The 14,115-nt window shown below is 34.8% G+C and overlaps 1 long non-coding RNA gene across 3 annotated transcripts; it reads right to left on the bottom strand.

Annotated features, from left to right (window-relative positions):
• Nucleotides 1–1,019: 1,019 nt before the first annotated feature.
• Nucleotides 1,020–7,470, bottom strand: LOC113950183. 3 transcript variants are annotated; one of them, XR_003528689.1, is made up of 5 exons: nt 6,944–7,470; nt 6,493–6,634; nt 5,534–5,718; nt 3,630–3,723; nt 1,020–1,710 (listed from the first exon to the last, which is right to left on the bottom strand). It is a non-coding gene; the product is annotated as an uncharacterized LOC113950183 (long non-coding RNA). The 3 variants fall into 3 exon arrangements; XR_003528688.1 differs by lacking the exon at nt 3,630–3,723; XR_003528690.1 differs by lacking the exon at nt 3,630–3,723 and having other exon boundaries at nt 7,201–7,469.
• Between the last annotated feature and the right edge of the window lie 6,645 nt (nt 7,471–14,115).

Raw genomic sequence — 14,115 nt, 5'->3', positions numbered from 1 at the left:
CCACATCTGAGCACTCACTGATCAGTTCTGCTATGGAAAATTATTTGTCAGATGGCTCACGTCTGGAATATGCTGATGGTATGCCAGGTATGAAGACAGATGGCATTTTGTGGGTATTTGTGTCTTTAAGTTACTATATAACAAACAAGTAAACATAGTGTACCATTATAAATAAGTGTAATTACCCTTAATTCTTTTAGAAGAACCATTATAATCTCAATTTCAGACCAAAGCACAGGTCTATCAAAATAAAAATTTCTCTTTACTTCAATGCACTCTGAATCATACTCTCTTAATCATTCAAAGTGTTCCTGGTACTTGGATTGGAATGTGTTCCATAGCCTTTGCCATTTTGACAGCAATGAAACCCTTACCACTCTTCAGTTTAAAAACCTACTTAGTTTACTTCAAACCCTTGATTATTTTCAAAAATCCCTTTATGTGGTTTCTTGGATTCAAATTTCTGCATTGTTACATAGTTATGTAAGAATTCATTAGAATTTTCACTTTCTACCTACATTCCTGAAAACAATAACCAGTGCCTGTGAATGTTCACCAGTAATCTGCTGCAGCATTGGCCCCTCTCTAGTTATAATTGACGTGAAATCGTTCATTTCAAATACTTTTTCTTGATTTTCCATTGTAGACAATTTGTCTCATGGAATAATGAGCACTGGTTGCACTTAAAAACATGGACAATGCACACATCAGATACACATTATGAGGGACAGTTTTCCTTTCAGTAAACTGTCATCACTTCACTGACATGAAGATACTATCCCAGCCTGAATAAATTACGCATTAACACACCCAGAAAAAGAATAACTAACTATATTAACCCTAGTTAATGGGTAACATTCAAAGACTATATTACCTTTTGAAGTGATAAACATTCATTCTTAAATACAAATGTTTTGTTGTTTATTTTTCTTATGGAAGCACCAAAAGACAATGCAAATGGATGAAACAACACTAACAAAACCCCTTTTTGTACATGTTAAGAGTTTTCTTTCTAATTCTACAAACAATGATCCAGTAAAGGTAGACAAGATCAAATATTGTCAGTCTGTGAGTTCCACTCTCTCTTGCTTCTGGGTTTGCTCTTTCTTGGTTTTCAATGCCACTTAAGGAAAGAAACTGTAGTTTGGGAATCAGCATTCATGTTTTGAAGGTAACACTCAAGCAGAATGCAGAAGCAGGCCTCTCTTATCACATATAAAAATAAAAAACCCCACAAGCTCCTAAAATGATGACGAACAGAAGTAATTTGACATATACAAGGAATGAATTTGCAGGACCACTGTTTATTTTGCTTTTACAGTTCCTCTTTCTTGACTCACTTCTGTGTAGTTAAATGCATTGGTCCTTGAGACCTTTGGAGGTCACCCCTTCATTGAAACATCCTCTCTGGTACTAGTACTCTAGAAACGTTGCACAGCTGCATTTCACATTAACTTGTGTATTAACTTCAAACTCCAGTTTGAACTTCTTCCAGCTGTGGTTTTACTATCAAGAGTAACACATTTGCTTTGTGGCCATGAAGCACCTCGGCGTGTTCTCTTCTAGGACATCTGTGACCAGTGCTAAAGCACTGTAGGGTTAGGTAATATTTAATTTGGCTTTTCTTCTCAGACAATGTGGCGTTTTAAATATTTGTAAAAAGGTAAGATAGTGCTCTACCATCATGTCTTTTTGGCACAGCACTTCTGCCTATGAAAAAGAAAGAAAAAAAGATGATAAAAGAATGATTGATATCAGCGTTTTTCCCTATTCCATTTTATTGATAATGACTCATCACTCCATATAAAAGGCTTCCAAATTTTCTACTAAATTTCTTGCCATAATCAACAGCTTTGTAGACTGAGCCCTAACAAAGTTTCTCTGTAAATCTCTTTATGGTTCATATATTGTCCATTGCATTGTATTACCTTTTGACCACATTCTATGACCTTTACTCAGAAGATACCCAATGGTAAAATCTTTTAAATCAGTATGACTCCTATGCTTTGAAATGAGGTTAAAGACAGGAAAATGATGTGAAAACAACACTGCCCTTCCATATTGCTCTATATCGAGTATAATGTCAATGGCAACCACTGGAATAGCAACATGAATCTTTCTATTAACTAAAAGAGTCTTCTTGTTTGGAATCATCCCATGATTTTTCTACTTTTACTCACAGCAGTTCTGCAAAACAATCCCTCTACTAGTTCATACAACGAACACTTAACACTTGCCAGAAGGCATGGGTTTACTGCAGTCCTGAGGAAACCCTGAAAGTAATGAACAAGATAAAACTGACAAAAAAATTTTATCAGTGATGGCTATTGATGCTGCTGATTGTCCTGACAGATATGATTGATAAATGCCTTGGCCCTAGACCTCATGACATTCTCATCAGATCATTTCACATCTCCTTTTCTCTTTTTCTGCCCGTTATTTGCTTTTGTCCCTTTCCCTCATTTTTTCTTGCTTATATCCACTTGGTTAAAATAGATTTCCCTTCTCTCTTGGTTTTTTCCTTTTACTTACTCCTTTCCACCTCCCTATCTGTCACTACTGATGTCCCTTTTAGGTTATAAACCACTGAATATGGAGTCTATGTGGATGAATTATCTTTGTAGAAATGAAAAAACAGGTTTGAGCCAATAGATTACAGATAAAACACTATCACAGAAGAAGGGGAAGGAAGAAAGTAGGTTTCTTTAAGATTTGATTATCCTCATTTCAGCTACAGAAGAATCATGTTTTCCCTGGAAGCAGTACAGGTTTACACTCCACTCCTACTGTTTTTCCATCATGGTAACTCTTAGGTAGCTTCTTTTGAGTGAGGAGTAAATTGTATCAAGAACTCTGAAGAAATTCCACGTTGCTAGAATCAGTCAAGGGAAAACCATTTCTTAAGCTATGTAATTTGTCTCTCTCGTCACATCTTTCAAATGCTGAGGACAATGATATGATCTGTAGAGAGCACACACTTCACAGTAACTCAAAGTTACAATTGCACTATTATTAAAGACTCCAAACATGCTTAAGTTTAGCATTATACAGAAATACTTCATGCACACAAATAATGTCAGAAAGTGTTTTCCTAAAAAATTCTGTTTTGTTCTCTCATCTTGATCTTCAGATAAGACATTATTTACCAAAGTTAACTGTTTCACAGTTTAGCAGTCCAAGCTTCTTGTTTTGCTATTCTATTCTCATTTCATGAAAGGAATTTACTCCTAAGTAATGCTTGTGGAAAGAAAACAATTTTGCAGGTGTTTACAAAAACAACTGTAACATTAGTTTCATTTTGTACTGTTTACTACTAGTTCTTCGTATAATACAAATAATGTGTTTTCAAGGAGTTGCTGCAGTCCATCTTTTTTCCTATTGAAAATACACACTAATTATGCCAGTTTCATGGGAATGTTTTTGAGGGCTTTTTGGTTTGTTGATGAAAAGTCTTGTTTTTGCCTGTATATTTTGGTTTAGAGGAGGTAGATGTTTTGTTTTGGTTTTGAAGTTAATATAAGGAAGATTTTTCAAGTTGTGTTTATTTCCTTTGCATGAAGAATGACAAGCAAAAGAGTTTGAACATCAGGAACTCAAGACCTGCTTTGCACCTGCTCCAAAACTCTCACCTCTATCTATTGTTACCTGAGAGTGGCTCAAGGCCTCTCAGATGTGCAGGTGTAGAATTTCACTGGCCCATAAACATTCAGGGTAAAACACATACTGTGGAGCAGGAAAAAAGAGCTGTGATTGTAGAAGGAAAGAAGGTAGTATGTGCCCTGAGATGGGTGTTCATCACCAGCATTTATTCTTTCATATCACCTTTCACCTTCTCAGGATGGGAGTATGGGACCTCCTGCAACTCCTGCACAAGACCATAAGCAATTCAGCTCTTTCATTCTGGAGGGTTTTTATGACTTTTTGAATGAATATCAATTCCAGCCAGAGTAATTTATTGATGTGCATTCTATGGAACTCATTCCACAGTTATGTCAGCTTTAGAGAAATCCTCTGCTGTATCTCCCATTTGCCTTCCCTTCCACACCCTAAGAAGTCTTTCCAGGTTCTTCCACTACTAATATCAAAGAAAATAATTAATTTTGCTTCTCTCCCATATGCTTGTCTTCTTTTTATCTGTTCAACCTCAAATTCTCTATTCTAACATATCCCTGAATCACATAATATTTGAGGCTGGACAGTCTCAAGTCCAACCCTCTGCTTAAAGCAGGACCAACTTGAACAGGTTGCTCATGGCCATGTCATGAAGTAACATGTGCCAGGGTTTTAACACGAATGGTAACTTTTAATTTGCTTCTTAGGAAATAATTAAAGTTATACTGGAAGCTAAATTCTGATTTAATTAAAATCAGCTGTACATTGATATTAATTTCACTGGGTGCATTTGTTTCTTAGAACTGAAACATTAAGTGAAAGTGAATACAACTTAATTTTCTGTTTATTCACTTAATAAAAGCCCTAGCTGTTCATGTCTCAACGCTAAGACAATAATAAATTTAAAAGTCTGTTTCCTAATCAGTCTTCATAAATAAGCACTGTTGTACCAGAAATGGTGAAAAAATAGCAAGATTAGTTAAAGTTTAAAGTTTTCCATTTACTGATTGGTTTCTATTGCTTCATTTAAGCAGCATTAAACCATATTGGTATATAATTAGTTCTGCCCTTAGTCTTTGGTAGTATTCCTCTTTAAGTTATAAGCTCTACAGAGCAATGCACAACCATTTGTTTGTGTTACATCCTTATGTGAAGACCTATTACAAGAGAATCACAAATTCTGTGTTCTTCATAATTGATGAGAGGGTAGAAGAAAAAGAATAGAGCCCTGTTCCATATTCACCTCACGCAGCTAAAAGTTTTTCAGTTTGCAAATGTAGCAATGTACAACCTACAGATTTAGGAGTTTGCTTATAATCTATTATAGTAAATTTAATTAATTAACCCATTCATTATTAAAGTTATGCCTCAGACAGGTATGGAAAAGTCTTGAATTAGAAATGCTCTCCCTCTAACCTTACAAAAAGCCATCTATATATTTTCACTGGATGTTTTCTCCAGTTGCTATGGTCAGTTGTTTGGCTAGGGAAAGATTATCATCTGATACGTAACAAAGCATAACACTTAATTTCACTCACGTGGGGTCTGACCACACATCAGATACACTCAGCCACAGTTCCTTAGGACTCCTTGTTGTTAGTGACAGGTCTGATCACCTACCCAGACTAAACCCTATTACAGCCATAGATCTGTATCTCAAAAACAATTTGACTTCAGCTGTCTTCCATCAGCTTGGGATCTGTACAATCTTCTGCTTTCCCGTGTCTTGTGACATAATTAGTGTATATATGTAAACCATTAGGATTTCCTCAGTACCTTAGGAAACAGAGAGATGCATTTAAACAGCTATTACCCAAGAGCTTTTGCTGCAGTGTTTCACAGATGTTTACAGTACAGGTGGTCTTTGGACTTCGAAACAAATATTGACTCTAGTACATGAAATCAGGTTTCAGAAACCTACCTGCAAGAAGTGTTCTGGAATTTGTAAATTCTGGCTTCCTGACAAGGAACATTAGGTTAAATTCAGGCACTTCGGACTTTTTCTAGATATAATGCCAGAAGATCCTTTTCTTTCATGTGGTATAGGACTGTAGTTACTTCTCTGGATCAAAAAGCTTTGTAAATCGTCTCCCCTATGGGCACAGTCTATGTGAACAATAACCAATATTTGCAGATGTACCTCTTTCATGCTTGCAATGAAAATATTTACATACTTGAACTGTTTGATACAGACAAACACATCTACTTAAACACTCAGTACTAATCTACTAAATAATAAATAGCAGAATTTTACATGCATTTTGCATGACTGAAAATGACTGCACAATTTTGTGAGCTCCAGAATTAGGCTTGTATGGTTATCTGGATGAAAAGATACAACATGCATCCAGCAACCATTTTAGTCATGATTCCTATCCATAGGTTATTCACAGCCTTTTCAGAAATTCTCCCACCGTCATTGCTACAGAGCTCAAATGTACCACTGGTGCTCTGAGGTCTGCAGGAAACTCTCAATCATCTGATTGGTAACATCTTTCAGAAATCCTCCAACCTGACCTTGTTACTACAGTTGACTTAGACAAGGAATTGACACTCAGGTAGCAATTCCACATACTTCATCTGGGCAAATATATTAGCAAACAGCAAATATCATTATCTTTCATCTGTGTCTGAAAGATTTCACTGCAGCTAGTCACTTAGCAGTCTCAGATAAACAAATCTGACATAAAACATAGCCAAAAATATTCTTAGATATCTGTCTAAATGGGGGACGTTAGATAATGGATGAAGGATATGTAGCATAAACCAACACAAGTATAATAAATGGTACCATACAAAAATTCATATAGCAACCAGAACACACCAGCATTTTTAGACTCCCATTCATAGATGAAATATGGAATAGAAAATGGATCTCACCAAATGATCTTCAGGCTTATAGACACAGTTGTCATGTCACAGCTTCATTATGATACTCTTCTCTTTTTTTCCCCCAAATCCTTTGCCCTGAAACAGACTAAAAAGCTCAGCCCTTGTGAAGTGTCATGATCTTGCTTTGACCCTTAGCAATAAGAACAGTTTTAGCAATGAGAAATGTCAGGACCAAGGATGTCACACCTTACCTGTTGCACTGAAACATGCAAAAGTGATTCAAACTAACAAAAAACCCACTCAAAAACAAACCGGAAAAAACCAACCAACCAACCAAAACCAACAAAAAACCCCAAAACAAACAAACCCTCCTGAATATGACCTAGTACCAGTGAATTATGACTATAAATTTCAAAATTTTGTTCTTAAAGTTTAAGATGAATATTTTGTTTTCATTTTTGCAATGCAGAGTATTCAAGTTACACAGAAATCACACTACTCTAGAAAATGAACCAGCAACACTAGATCATGTCAAGGAAGCAAACCCAGTTTTAGTCCTTTAAGAGGCAACCGAAGCCTGCAGCTCGCTCTACGAGGCAGGCAAAGAGAATGCCAGAACTATTAACTATTCTCTTTACCATCTTAAACCCTACCCTACATAGGTATATAGGCTACCCACAGGTAGCACATAGCAAAACATGTGCAAGAGCTGCTCTTAAGGTTTATCTTTCTTTTTCTACTTCAATATTTTCTCACCCATTTTTGGTTCTTTTTCTTTTTTCCCCTCTCCCAGCTTTTCCAACTAAAAAATTTAAGGAGCACCCTAGTTTCCTACATTCATATCAATCATAAGTTCTGTTTCTAGGCAGAAGATTCTTTCCTGTTTCTGAGGTTGACAGCTTACAGGCTTCCTGCTACTGCTGCTTTCTTATATCCACAATCCATGTTGCTTGTAATTAAACACCAGTGTTGCCTTTGGCCTCTCAACAGTTTGATAAGAAGTCAGCCAGAAAACAGAGAACAGAGCAGACCTGTCATAACCAAAATCTATCAACTCTAAGAAAAAAGCATTTGACTCACACATATCAGAAGGTTTGGACAGTGAAGTGAAAGATTCCATTTTCTGCTTTTGAAAATTAGTATTAAAATTGGCACCTAGAACACATTAGCTCCTCTAAGACAACCTCTTTTCTGTATCTTCAGAAATCTTGGCTAACGAGAAAAGTAATGGAAAGTTTATGATGCAATTTATTGTTAAATTCTTCCCAAATGCTACCAATGTCTTAGCATCCCAACAGAAACAGTCAGAGAACAAGGCATTTAGAGGTTTTGGGTAATCCATTCTATTTTGTTAACTCTCCACCTCGGCAGTACCATAAAACACGTCACTAGGATTCTGTAAGTGTTAAGAAGCAAAGTCAAAGTTATTTCAATGTGAAATCATTTTTAAGACACATACAGATTTTCCCAGTGGTTGGCATCAATGTTTTACCATTCCTGCCAGCATGTTCAGTAAGCACAGACCTGATCTCCTTAGAAACTAAAACAATTTTTACACAGACAGAAAGCTAGAATATGAAATTCATTCCTAGATTTTGATTTCACAAATATCTGAATCTATCCAAAGCTGTAGGTCTCATTTTCACAGTGTGTATAACATTGAAATATTGTAAGCAATAAAAATTTATCTTAGTTAACACTTGGAATTTACTTATCCTACCAAAAAAAGCAAAATTCAAACAAGTCAATTGATCTTTTATTAAAGGTTAGATGGTTCTTTGATTTAAGGAAGTGTGAAGAATATTGGTGTATTGCTGTCAGCTACATGTACAGTACAACTGGAAATTTTCTTCTACATGTACAGTACAACTGGAAATTTTCTTGCAGTCACAAAATAGTGAGAGAGTTGTAGCTGCTGGAAAGACATTTCAAGAAACTGCACCAAAAAAAAAAAAAAAGAAGAAACCAGCCTTTACAGTACTCTGTGTCAAGAAACAGGACAAATACATAGAAATATATAGATCTGGCTGTATTGTCCTGATTTTTTGTGCCAAGCAAAGCCTGGGCAAATTCTAAGACAGATTCACATATGCTGCGTTTCCAAATGATAGTTTAAAAAAAAGCTAGAAAAGTCACATAGGAGGAAGGGGAAAATGTGTATGAGTTAACAATAGCCTACATCTGAGCAGTGGCCAAAACATTTATCCTAAATATATTAAGAGATCAGTGTCTATAAAAACACGATCTTTTGAGATTAGAGAATAGTTAGTGTCTCAGTATAGCGTTCTAGCATATGATCGGTGATAGTTCTTGTACAGTTCAAACCTGACTGAATAGGTTTCAAATACAAGTAAATATAATAAAACTTAACTCAAGTTCAAAGGAGAAAAAAAACAGTGTTGAATTTTTACTATAGGTTCCACTTAAATACACATGCCCACTGAAAACAAATGTTGAAGAACAGCTGTCTCAGAACTTCATCACAGTCCCAGCCCTAGAAATTTTCAGCTGTCAGTGCCTCAGGGTAACTTTTCAGTGCAGCTAAGCTTACAATGAAACAAACAACAGATCCTGTTTCCAGGATTACAATTATCGGCTAAATAAATAGCATTTTTTAAACTTATCTACTAAACACATCAGTGGCAAAACCGCAATTGCTTAAGATAATAATGAACCAAATACAGGTGTGTCCACACACAGCCAGTCACTTCTGGAAGAAAGTACATCCAAGAGGTGGAGTAGAAATTAAGCAGAATGATTGGAGAAGCCCAACACACTCCCAGGAATGTGACTTGAAACTGAGCAAAAGGGAACTGCAGTGCCCCTTTGCTGGAATTGGAATGATACATTATATGAACGTTTCTTCTCTCCAATCCTCCCTACAATAATTCATCTCTATTTCTGCAGTGTCTTCCCTGCATGTGATTTGAGTCAATCAATTATCTCATGTTTTACTATTAAGTATATTAAAAGTTTAATAACTAGGAGATGGCTTCTCAAAGGCAGAATTCATGTTCATGTTAGTTGAGAGTTCAATCCTCTTATAATTTCAACCACAGCTTTTTCAGTAACTTCAATGAGAAGACTGAAGTCCTTGGAAGACTAGTTCCTCAGTACACCAAAAATGGTTTACCTAATTTTATTTTTTTTTTCAACAAAACAACAACAACAATCAGCTTTGTAATAGAGCTGAAAATATAATTCAGTTCATTACAAAAAACAGACTAACCAAAATACTGATCAAGTTCAAACATATTTCATCCTCCTCCCATAGGAAAAGCAAATTTCTTTATCTGGAATCTGCTAGAGAATGTCTAAATTATAGAGGAACCACTGAATAAAATAACATCTTTTGTCCAAAAACCATTTGTTGAACTCAAACACCAATGGGTTCTTGCATGAAACTCGAGTCACATTTTTCACACTTTCCCAAGATTGTGGGGAAAAAAAAAAACCAACAAAACTTTCATGATAGCAACTTCTGTTGAGATCCATGAATAACTACATGCAGAAAGTAGTAGAATCTCTTTGGAGAGTTCATTAAAAGATTCCTAAACCTTCTAAATACTCCTTAGACAGGCTAAGATCATCCAGATAACTTTGGCATGATATGCTTAAATATCGATTTTTTTTTCCTAAATCAATCCCAAGTTTTACATCATCATTTAAAGTACACTGAAATTTTAAATTACACCAGATGCAAACTAATGGACAAAATCTGGATATTTAGTGAGGTATATATTTCTTATCAGTACAGAGACATCAATACAGTTTTTGTGACAGATAACTCTAATTAATAAGAAGCAAATGGCAATTTCTCTGCTTAGTATATTACTTAACTCTATGCCTTGGATTTGCTTTCAGGTGATAATACAAACATGCCTGGTATTAATAATTAAATCATTTCAATTTCTGGCCATTGATTCTGGATGACCTACAGCTAAAGACAAAATGGAAGCACCCAGTATCTTCACACAGGTCCTAATGAACATAGTTTTCCATGATGTAGCACCTTCTAATTTATTTCAAATACAAAATAGCATAGATTACAAAAATTCTGATCTCTGATCTAAGTTAAACACTAATTTTGGTTAATTAGAATGATTCTATGAGGTGCAGGGAAGACCCACAGCATTTAAGTTGTAAACACACATCTGAGAACTCTCAAATTCTGGTAATGGGTCTTCTGCTTAACTTCTTAAAAAGTTTGCTACACTGTGACAGCTCAATTAAATGGCACTGTCCTCTACCTGGCCTTCATCCCTTTCACTATTAGACCAATAAATTTTAGTCTATATACATGTTTATATAAATGTTTATAATAGTATGACTTCTTCCATTATATTAGTTATAACAAATACACGAGTATAAAGTACAATGACTGCATGAAGGATTATAATGGTAATGCCAGAAAACAAACAAAAATTTTAGAAAACCCCCCAAAACCAAACAAAACCCCACCAAAACAAAACAAAAGAAAAAACAAAACAAAACAACAAAAAAAACCCCTGAAACCACCAAAACCCCCACCACAATACAAAACCAAAAAAGCAAACAAGTGTACTGGTAAGATATTTTAAAAAGTACATCGGTCCTTATCAGCAGGCAACAGGTTTAGGTTCTCTTTTCTAGCTCTAGTCAATAGACAACACTTTTCTTTTTCTAACCTAAGTACAGGAAAAACTTCACAGAGTAGAAGTAAAGCAGTTAAGAGCTGACTTCAAATGTGAGTAAACTGTATTAGCAAAGTTCAGAGGAATTCTATTTTACATTTAATCCAGACCAATTCACCTGCCTCCCACTCCCATTAGCAAATTACTGTATAAGGCTTTTGCTTACAAAAAGATAAGTTAGCTCATTTAGACTATGAAAACCACCCATCATAAGAAAGGGGACTGCAAACTTAATAAAGCCTATTTTGTTAAGATAACATTAACATGTGCTTGCTGCAACATGTATTTCTCCTTTCTTACATTGCAGAGCTGAGTTACCATGTTTGTGAGCAGACTGATAGTTAATCTGAATCATTTTGTCCTATTCTGGGCTTCATATCTGTTTTCATCCTTATGCTTCAGTATTGTTGGAATGAGAACAGCTGTGAATGGGCACACTACTATCAGCACTTTCTGTGAGGGATCTGCACATGGTCTGATAGCAGCTTGAATAAGACTGCTCTTATTCTGAAGAAAGGAAAAATGACAATTTCATAAATCTTCTTTCAGTATTTAACACCTTATTTTCAGTGACAATTTCTACATTCTGCCTCTGAATACCATCTTCTTCATTCCACAAAAATGTAGTCAAAGGAAGTGTAAGCTATAGAAGAAGTTACATTAGGTAATTGCCTTTTTCTTCTTCAATATACAACTTTAGATTTTACAGAGGTAAAACTCTATTAATACTTGTGAAATCACATTATGTGTAGTAACTAGAATAGTTATCTTCTCACCTGTTCTCGTCCTGTTCCAGGCTCTAGCTTGCTATACTCCAAAGAAGGTGAAAGTTTAGAAAGAGAAGGTAAAAATTTTAAGCTGCCTTAATTTCTCCTTCAGGTTTAGACACCCAAGCAGAAGCCATCTTTGTCATGAACTAAATTTCCAAATTACCTATAGGCTGGTTTGCACCTCAAGAAAGTACTGAACCAAGAATTGTTTACCCTCTTGTCCCATATGCAATAAAAAAATTCCTATAAAGCTGCAGAAGGTGTATAATGAACTACATCTACACACATAAATCTATATTTCTACATATAACATTTGAACAATACCTTCTGTACATAACAGCAAAGGAATGATTTTATTTTGACCCTTACTTTCCATCCAAAAATTCAATTCCTATTTTTAGAGAAAAATGGGGAATATGTCCTGCAGGATCATAAAAAAAAAATTCAGTTAAAAATAAACTGAAACTAAATGACAAACACTTGCTGCAGTTTTCATGGGCTGTAACTGACAGAGCCCCCAGTGTGCTTATTTAGGATGCACTCTAGTGGACACACATATAACAGAATCAAACAAAGATACAAATAACTATGAAAAGAGATTAAAAAGCAAAGGCCACATGTTATTAAAATTACTTCATAGCATGTTCTAAAACACTGTCTTGAATTTGAAGGCTGCATGAAGGCTGAAATTTTTGTAGTCAACATGATTGGACATAAAATGTAAATGGACATGAGTTACTTATCAATTTTTAAAAATTTTACTCCAAAGAACAAGATTCAGTCATACTTACTGGTTCATAAGACAACCTCCATCTATTTATCCAATTACTCCATTCCTCCGAAATTGGCACAGAAAGCTGCTGTGCTTATAGTGTTAACAGGTGTAATTAGAACTGCAGAATCTTAAAGTATGTCCTTAAAATTATATTTATTAGTAACAGTTAAAATAGTATAATCAGAAACTGTGACAAAATCAGTTTACTGCAATGTCAACCATAAGGGCATATTCATGCCACCAAAAAGGTTCTTGACTATCATAGAAATTGCAAACCTATACCAATGCAGATTAAATGTAGATAGAAAGCCTGACCACCTAGTCACAAAAGTAGTTCCATTTTTCGTTACTTCAAAGGTTACATAAACATTTCTAAGTATTTATACCTGGTAGAGTGACATTTTTCTCTTTTGATTTTAAGGTTATTCATGTAAGACATGCTAGTTAAAAGCACTCAAAAAGTAAGGAAGCAATAAAAAAGGGCACAGGAAATTTTAAAAAACGTATACTTTATTTTTAGGGGAAAAATAATGTACTACTATACTAAAAATCATTAGTGCTTACATTTTTAAAAACTGATAGTGTTATGCTTAGTAGGAGCTACATGAACAAATGTTATGCAGAGCAAAAAAATATTTACTATGCAATTGACCTTTGCCTGTGTAGCATATAGATATTTTTAAGTTTGCCAAAGATAGCAAAACCCTTAGAGCCAGCAATAATATAAAAAAATTAAAGTGAAATTATCACAAAAATCTATTTAATCTCAAAACTGAAGAATGCTCTGAATGCATTAACTGCACACTGAATTTGTAATGAAAGATATTTTCATTATACAATATTGGCAATGACTTACTGTTAATTGTCCAACTAACTTGTATTAGAAGACATTGAGACACAAAGGGACATTTTATTGAAGCATTTCTTAATGCTGATGTCTTTTTCATTTATAATGAACAGAAACGGAACATTCCTGACAACCTATACCAAAATATCAGAGATTACAGACATCTGTTCTTATAAAAATCAATGCATCTTTAGGGATTATAAAACACATTTTTATAGATAACTATGGATCCAGCTAAATATTGTCCTTAATTTTTTTAGAAATGAAGCTTTGAGAAATAATAATGGTATTTAGTAAAGACAATGTAGGTTCAACTTGTTGATTCACAAATTCAAGACAAGTGCAGAAAAGATTTAAAAACTTGACTAATCAAAACTGATATGTGGACACTTGCAGCTCACCTAGTATCACACAATACTCAGAAAAGGTTATTTTAAAGTCTAGATCAAACACCCAGAGCTACAAAAATCACCTAATGATTTCTAAGAGACAAGATCTTCTAGTACATCTGTCAATTGAGTCACAGAGTTAAATTCATCTCTTCCAAATACATTGGAAAAATCTTCTGATTGGATTTTCGCACCTAGTTTGATGTGCAGAACTCTC

This window comes from Corapipo altera, unplaced genomic scaffold, assembly GCF_003945725.1.
Source record: "Corapipo altera isolate COAL_440 unplaced genomic scaffold, ASM394572v1 53, whole genome shotgun sequence".
Taxonomy (NCBI): Eukaryota; Metazoa; Chordata; class Aves; order Passeriformes; family Pipridae; genus Corapipo; species Corapipo altera.
The sequence above is the reverse complement of the archived record's forward strand: the minus strand, read 5'-3'. Positions and strand labels throughout refer to the sequence as shown.